This window comes from Lycorma delicatula, chromosome 3 (genome assembly GCF_047948215.1).
Source record: "Lycorma delicatula isolate Av1 chromosome 3, ASM4794821v1, whole genome shotgun sequence".
NCBI classification, from domain to species: domain Eukaryota; kingdom Metazoa; phylum Arthropoda; class Insecta; order Hemiptera; family Fulgoridae; genus Lycorma; species Lycorma delicatula.
Window position 1 is genome coordinate 20,626,802 of NC_134457.1, and position 7,862 is coordinate 20,634,663.

Genomic DNA, 7,862 nt, shown 5'->3' on the forward strand with positions numbered 1-7,862 from the left:
TCTATGCTGCTTTAATATTATTGACATACTTAACAGCCACTAAAATATATACTTATATTAATTCTATAAATAAAGTCATTTACCTTAAACTTACTCATATTATTATTATGTATATGAATAAATAAATAAAACTTAACTACTCATATTACTATTAATATATATACAAATGCATAAATAAATCTTTTTCCACTGATCTGTACATAATAATACATTATATGTTTACAACAGGAGTGGCTAGATATAATATTCCATGCATAAAAAACATGGAGCTTCACCAGAATTTTCCTGGTTTTTCAAGGGAAACAGTGGTAAACACTTGATCAGAGAGTATCACAAAATATACTATTAAGAAATAAAAAATTAGGAGTAAGGGTGGAACAGCTGATTATTTCTAAGAAGCTTATATAGTGGGGATGTGTGTGTGCTGGGAGAAATAGACAGTGACCTTCATGTAACTCACATCTATTTTGGAAATTCAGCAACCATGCAGTGTCGAACTGGTGAACAAATTTGGCTTTGCTGTAACAATGTATTTAGAAAATGATCAAAATTACGTACGCACACATGGCTTTGCCTACATTTTTATCTTCCCCTTGTGCTGTTCCAAGTAGGAAAGCATTTCTGTTTGGGGTAACAGCTTAAAAACAACAGGTCAAACAACAAGAAGAAGAGGTGGTAGTGTAAGAACTGTCAGGAGTACATTTTACAGCTGCTTGAAGATGGCCCACAATAGCTCATTAAAAATCTCTGGATGAATGATGAAGCTCATTTCCATCTCAATTTTCAATTTTCACTATTGGGCAGCTGCAAATCCTCAACAAATTCACAACTGGCCTCTCCATTTGGTCAAAATTCAATCTCGTGTGCATCTCTTTGAATGGAGTAACGGTCTGTATTTTTTCGAGGGTGATGATGGCCATGCAATTACAGTAACATCAGGGCTCTAAAGTTCAAATACTGGAAACTTTTCTCATTCCAGAACTACAACGATTTCCTTGAATTAGAACACTCATTTCCAACAAGATGGAGTGACTAGTCACACAGCCAGCCTACACGATTGTCAGACCTGAGTTCTTGTGATATCTTTTTATGGCAATATCTCACGTCAAAGGTTTTTGAGACTTACCCAGCAACAATAAAGGAATTAAAGGTGTAGATTACAGAAGTTCATGCAATAACACTTACAGTACTAGGACGTGTCCATGAGAATTTCCATATAAGAATCAGACAGTGTGTATAAAATGATAGTCACAATCTTCTGGTGTACTATTTTTACAGGTTTCATGATGGAATGCAGTGAGTAAAAAATTAACCTGATTTCTTGATGCTATCATATTTGATTTTCATCTCATGTTCTCACTCTTTAGGAGATAGTTTTACATTAGTAACCAGAGGCACCAACTTACTGTGCAACTTCAGTTAAATTAAAAAGTAATTTTAATTTAAATAACATGTAAGTGTAGTTTCCTGGGTAGGAAAATAAATTATACCTCCTTATAACATGGTGGTTTGACATCTAGAACATCTCAGACAGTACCATCCTGAAAATTGACGGCTCTGAAGGAAGGTAAAAATAATAACTGAAGGAAGGTAAAATAATAATAAGCCACATTCAGTGAACCGGCTTACACAGACCATGTAAGTAAGTTAAAACCAATGGACACCGCATCCTGTTGGCGTTTTTTAATGGTTAGTAGCTATTAGAAATGATGCTAAGCAGAATTAAAAAATTAATAACAATAAATAAAATAATAAAGTTGACATAAACTAAACTTTTATTTGTGTTGGTAACTTTTATGTATTGGTACACTACTATTAATAATTTGATCACTAAGCGGCAAAACTAGTTTTATGTTCACCATTGACTAATTAAAATAGTATAGTATAATAAATGCAATAAAAACAAGATTTCACCTGTTGAAGGCTGCATAAAGAGGACATCCAGAACATAAACCACAAAGGAGCAGGGTTAGTATTGCTAGAGCTATTAATAACAATATTAATAAAAGTATCCAAAACAATATCTTATTCTCATAATGATATTCTCCCTGAAACAAGAAAATAAAATTAGTTACTAAGAAGAGAAATTTATAACTGAAAACAGGTTTTAAAAATTGCATGAAATAAACATCATTTTTGGTTCAGGAAAGCATGTTTTTAGAATTTTGTAAAGTATTATATTAGATATGAACAAAGTCTGTTCATTAAGTAAATTTATGTTTTATGTATGTATAATGTATTTTATATGTTAATTTACAAATAAATATGTAATTTGCCCCTAACACATAATAAATGCGTAATTGTGTGTGGTTATGTATGAAATACATAAGTAAGCATATAACCATAATTGTATGAATAAATGCTTATATACTATAAATATAAATATTACATACATCAAAACACAAAATATGCATTATATTATAATGTGGTCTTTTTATCTGTAAGTAGTATCATAGATTTATTTGTTCAAAGTGTTGGCAAATATTGACTGCTTATTACTTTGGTGTACTTTAAACATATTCATATTTGAACTTATAATGAGCTTTTCTTTTTTGAAAATATATTCCATTTGCCCAGTGCAGAATCATATGCAGTTAAGAGGATTACATCTATTCATTCCTGGAACATTATGTGAATTTGATGAGTCTGTTCTATATGTGATGACATATTTTCCTCTATAAGCTCTTTGTTACTTGTGTATTAAACTAATAAATTGTAATTGTGTAAACATTTTCAATTGTCAATCTCTCAATATCCTGATCGAGCTGCAAACATGCAACAATATTATCTTAAAGAAAATTGTCAGTTACTTTTAAGTAAATTGTATTTGATTTATTTAAGAAAGAATTGAGAAAACATTTTTTAACAAGTCCATAAAAAATGTATGGTCTGGTATAGAGATGGAGAATGAAGAATACTAAATTCTAGAAGTTATGTAGGAGACATTAAATAATCAAATAATTAAAATGAAGATATTGAGTTGATTGGGATATGTGGAATGAATGAGTGATGCAAGAAGTATGAAGAAGATTCATAGAGAAAATCCTGGAAGGAGGTCAAAGCCCATGGGAAAGATGAATTAAGGAAGTATAGAATGACTTCAAATATTAAGAGTTGGAGATGGAGGTGGCTCATTAAAAAGAAAGTAATTTTATTGGAGGCTAAAGGCCTACATGCGCTATACCATCAAAAAGAATTGTCAAGTAGAAAAAACAAATAAATTTTAATCTTTCAGATAATTTTTGTAAATTTTGACTCTTTTATTATGAGATTCTACGATTTGGATTACTTGTAATGTATTAATCTACCTGTTTTTTTATTACAATTTACATGTGTTTTGAGTATCTTTTTAATATTATAGAAATAGAGTTATTTTATTTATATTTTCATATTTTTATTTAAAAAGTGATGCCCATTAAATATTAAAATGATATTTCCATATGTATGATAAACTGTTTTTTTTTAATTTTCCAATTATTAGGATTTATGATTGTCTGCATTCAGTCTTGCAAAGTTCAATCCACATAGTTTGCATTCTATTGTGTAATTTGTTGTTTTGTTCACATTGGTGAATCCCTATAAACTTAAAATATCATACCTAACCAGTACCAATTAAGAAAGGTCCCAATTTCCTTCAAAGTTGTACGTTCATATGTGTATTGTAAATTCAGGATAATTTTCTAATTTTGTATTGTATTTTTTGGAATATTAAAAAAATTGATTTTTTAAAAATATTTATATTTAAATCTATTTAATTATTAAATTGATGCTAATGAGAACTAAATTAGTAATAATACACTGCAGTTTCTATCTTTATGGTGAAATTAATAATTAAAATTATTAAAAAAAATTCATTAGGAATTAAACATAAAAGAAATTGTTGTGATATCAGTGAACACAACTATAACTGAATGATTTTAACTAAACAACATTGAATGTAACCGTTCTTGTAAGCTGTTTACTAAAATGAAACAATTGACACTAGATAGTGAGTCTTGTAGAGCTGAATAGAACCAGTCAATGGACTAAATAACATATTAGGCAAGTAGGGCACTTTTAGACTATGTAAAATAAACTGTTAGGGATCTACAATGTAAGCTGTTTACTAAAATGAAACAATTGACACAAGATAGTGAATCTTGTAGAGCTGCATAGGACCAGTCAATGGACTTAAATAACATATTAGGCAAGTAGGACACTTTTAGACTATGTAAAACAAATTGTTAGGGATCTACAATGTAAGCTGTTTACTAAAATGAAACAACTGACACTAGATAGTGAATCTTGTAGAGCTGCATAGAACCAGTCAATGGACTTAAATAACATATTAGGAAAGTAGGGCACTTTTAGACTATGTAAAACAAATTGTTAGGGATCTAAAATGTAAGCTGTTTACTAAAATGAAACAATTGACACTAGATAGTGAATCTTGTAGAGCTGCATAGAACCAGTCAATGGACTTAAATAACATATTAGGCAAGTAGGGCACTTTTAGACTATGTAAAACAAATTGATAGGGATCTACAATGTAAGCTGTTTACTAAAATGAAACAATTGACATTAGATAGTGAATGTTGTAGAGCTGCATAGAACCAATCAATGGACTTAAATAACATATTACGCAAGTAGGGCACTTTTAGACTATGTAAAACAAATTGTTAGGGATCTACAATGTAAGCTGTTTACTAAAATGAAACAATTGACACTAGATAGTGAATCTTGTAGAGCTGCATAGAACCAGTCAATGGACTTAAATAACATATTAGGAAAGTAGGGCACTTTTAGACTATGTAAAACAAATTGTTAGGGATCTAAAATGTAAGCTGTTTACTAAAATGAAACAATTGACATTAGATAGTGAATGTTGTAGAGCTGCATAGAACCAGTCAATGGACTTAAATAACATATTAGGAAAGTAGGGCACTTTTAGACTATGTAAAACAAATTGATAGGGATCTACAATGTAAGCTGTTTACTAAAATGAAACAATTGACATTAGATAGTGAATGTTGTAGAGCTGCATAGAACCAATCAATGGACTTAAATAACATATTACGCAAGTAGGGCACTTTTAGACTATGTAAAACAAATTGTTAGGGATCTACAATGTAAGCTGTTTACTAAAATGAAACAATTGACACTAGATAGTGAATCTTGTAGAGCACCATAGAACCAGTCAATGGACTTAAATAACATATTAGGCAAGTAGGGCACTTTTAGACTATGTAAAACAAATTGTTAGGGATCTACAATGTAAGCTGTTTACTAAAATGAAACAATTGACATTAGATAGTGAATGTTGTAGAGCTGCATAGAACCAATCAATGGACTTAAATAACATATTACGCAAGTAGGGCACTTTTAGACTATGTAAAACAAATTGTTAGGGATCTACAATGTCAGCTGTTTACTAAAATGAAACAATTGACACTAGATAGTGAATCTTGTAGAGCTGCATAGAACCAGTCAATGGACTTAAATAACATATTAGGCAAGTAGGGCACTTTTATGGGCTAGTACAGCACCTATGGGCTAGCAGGAATGCGCCATAGGTGAATGAGCCATAGTTATTTGGAGGGAGAAATGCAGCCTGTTCTCCAGAGGGAGTCGCATATGCTGATTAAATGAGATTGTTGTCTCTTCGTGGGACAGTGTGGGGTGTTGTCTAGCCTTTTATAGTTTTAACAAAATTTAATTGTGAAAACGGTCATTTTCGCGCGGTTTCCATTTATATGTTACACGATACACGGGCTCCTAAGCCTGGTTTGTCATTTTTTGACTCTCTTACCGCCTCTTCACGGTGGTTCGTTTAATACGGCAAGAGGCCGTTTTCTTATACCCTGTTGAGTACGGTCCTCTCAGCAGATTTCTCGGAGATGGCCGTGTTCAGACACGGCCGCTCTCCCCAACAGTCTGCGTGCCTGCACCACGCCCACCTTGGATACGGTGTGTAGTCCCGCATCGTAGCGAAGAGTGACGTTTCTGACGAACCACGGTGTTCCAAATTGCGTCCGCAACGCTATGTTTTGGACGGCTTCTAATTTCTTTTGCAGCGTGGAGTTCAACAAAGCTCCCCTAGCCGGGTAAGCATATATTAGAATCGGCAGGACGTATAGCCGAAAAATGAGCAATTTGGTCACCAGTGGATATGGGCTGGCACTGTTCAGTATTGGGTATAGTGAGGCCCTGACGGCCTTTCCCCTTTGGGTCACATGTTTAACATGTTCTCCTAAGGTGAGCCGTTTATCCAGGACTACTCTCAGGTACTTGACTGTTTTCCCAAAGGGAATTTTCTCTCCTGAGATTTCCAGCTACCTGGCTGGAGCATGTGTCTTGTATATGAACATCACTGTCACCGATTTTTCACCGTTGACCTTGATTCTCCACATATCGAGCCACGGCTCTACTAGATCCAATTGCCGTTGGAGTCTCTCGATCGCGTAATCTACACTTCCGGATTCATAATAATATGCCGTGTCGTCTGCTTATAGAGCTGTTTTGACTCCTTCCGACAGCGGCATATCGTTGACGTAGGCCGTGTACAAGAATGGCGAAAGCACTGCTCGTTGGCGGCAGTCTATGGTTGAGGAGATTGTTTTCCCTACGCGTACAACAAATTGTCGGTCTAGTAAATAAGACCGTATCAATCTGACATAGCGACAGGGAATCGTCGTATGTGCGACTTTATACAGCAAGCCGCTATGCCAAATTTTGTCAAAGGCTTTAGCTACATCTAGAGAAATGGTTGCAGGTACCGCTTTTCTTTTTGAGGCCTCCGACAAGACTATTATTTTAACCAGTTTGAGGGTCGTCGATTGGCTCTCCCTGAACCCAAATTGCTCAGGCCGTACTCCTTTTCCCAAATGTCGCCTAAGTCTTTCCAGGAAAATCCTTTCGAATAACTTTAACAACACTGGTAATAAGGAAATCGGCCTGTAATTCTAGGGAAAGAGCAGACTTTTCCCAGGTTTGGGTAGGCATACAACCTTTGCAGTTTTTCAGCAATTCGGAAAATATCCAACGTACAAAATTGACGTGAATATTGTGGTTATGGTCGCTATAAGAGCGGGTGAAACATTCCGGAATGTGCGGGCACCGATCCCATCAACATCTGGAGCCTTGTCGGGGCTTGTGGCTTTGATTGTAGCGGAAACCTCCGCCTCAGTGACCTGGTCTATTTCTAGTGGGGGGTCCTCCACCTGTGCTAAATAATCTATGAGGAAGGACTCTACCTCGGTTGTGTGGTCGTCCTTCGAGGCGGGAGTGGGGTTTGGAGTAAATTGGTTCTCCAGGATGTCGGCGAAAACCTCCGCCCTATCCGTCTCCGAATATGCCAGAAGGATTTGTTGCCTCACAAACGGGTGGTGGGACTTCTTTCCTTCTCGTAGTTTTTTGTTTAGCCTGAACACCGAGGAGTGGTCGTCTGAGACCGAGGCGAGGTATTCATTCCGCGAATCCTCTCGATGTTGTACCAGCAGCTGTTTCACTCTGTCCGTTTGAATATAAAAAGCCCTTTTATCATCGGGGGACAGAGTGATTCGGTATCTCCTCCTCAGTCGGCGCTTTTCTGCTATAGCATCATAGACGTGAGGTGTGAGATTATTACGGATAGGCCTCGTGGTCTTTTCCGTAGAGCTGTTGGACAGAGTCTCGGTCATTGACGATATGACGCGTTCGACCGTGTTGTCGATTTCCTTCGGTGTGGTCAGGAGTTCAGGATGCGCTGGCCTGTAATTCCGTAGGAGAGTTTCATAGAACCTTTTCCAATTCATTGACCTTCGGAGTATAGTCGGGAGGTCTCGGCCGCCCCCTGCTTGGTCCAACTCCAATAAGACAGGAGAGTGGTCCAAGCTGAGGTCTTC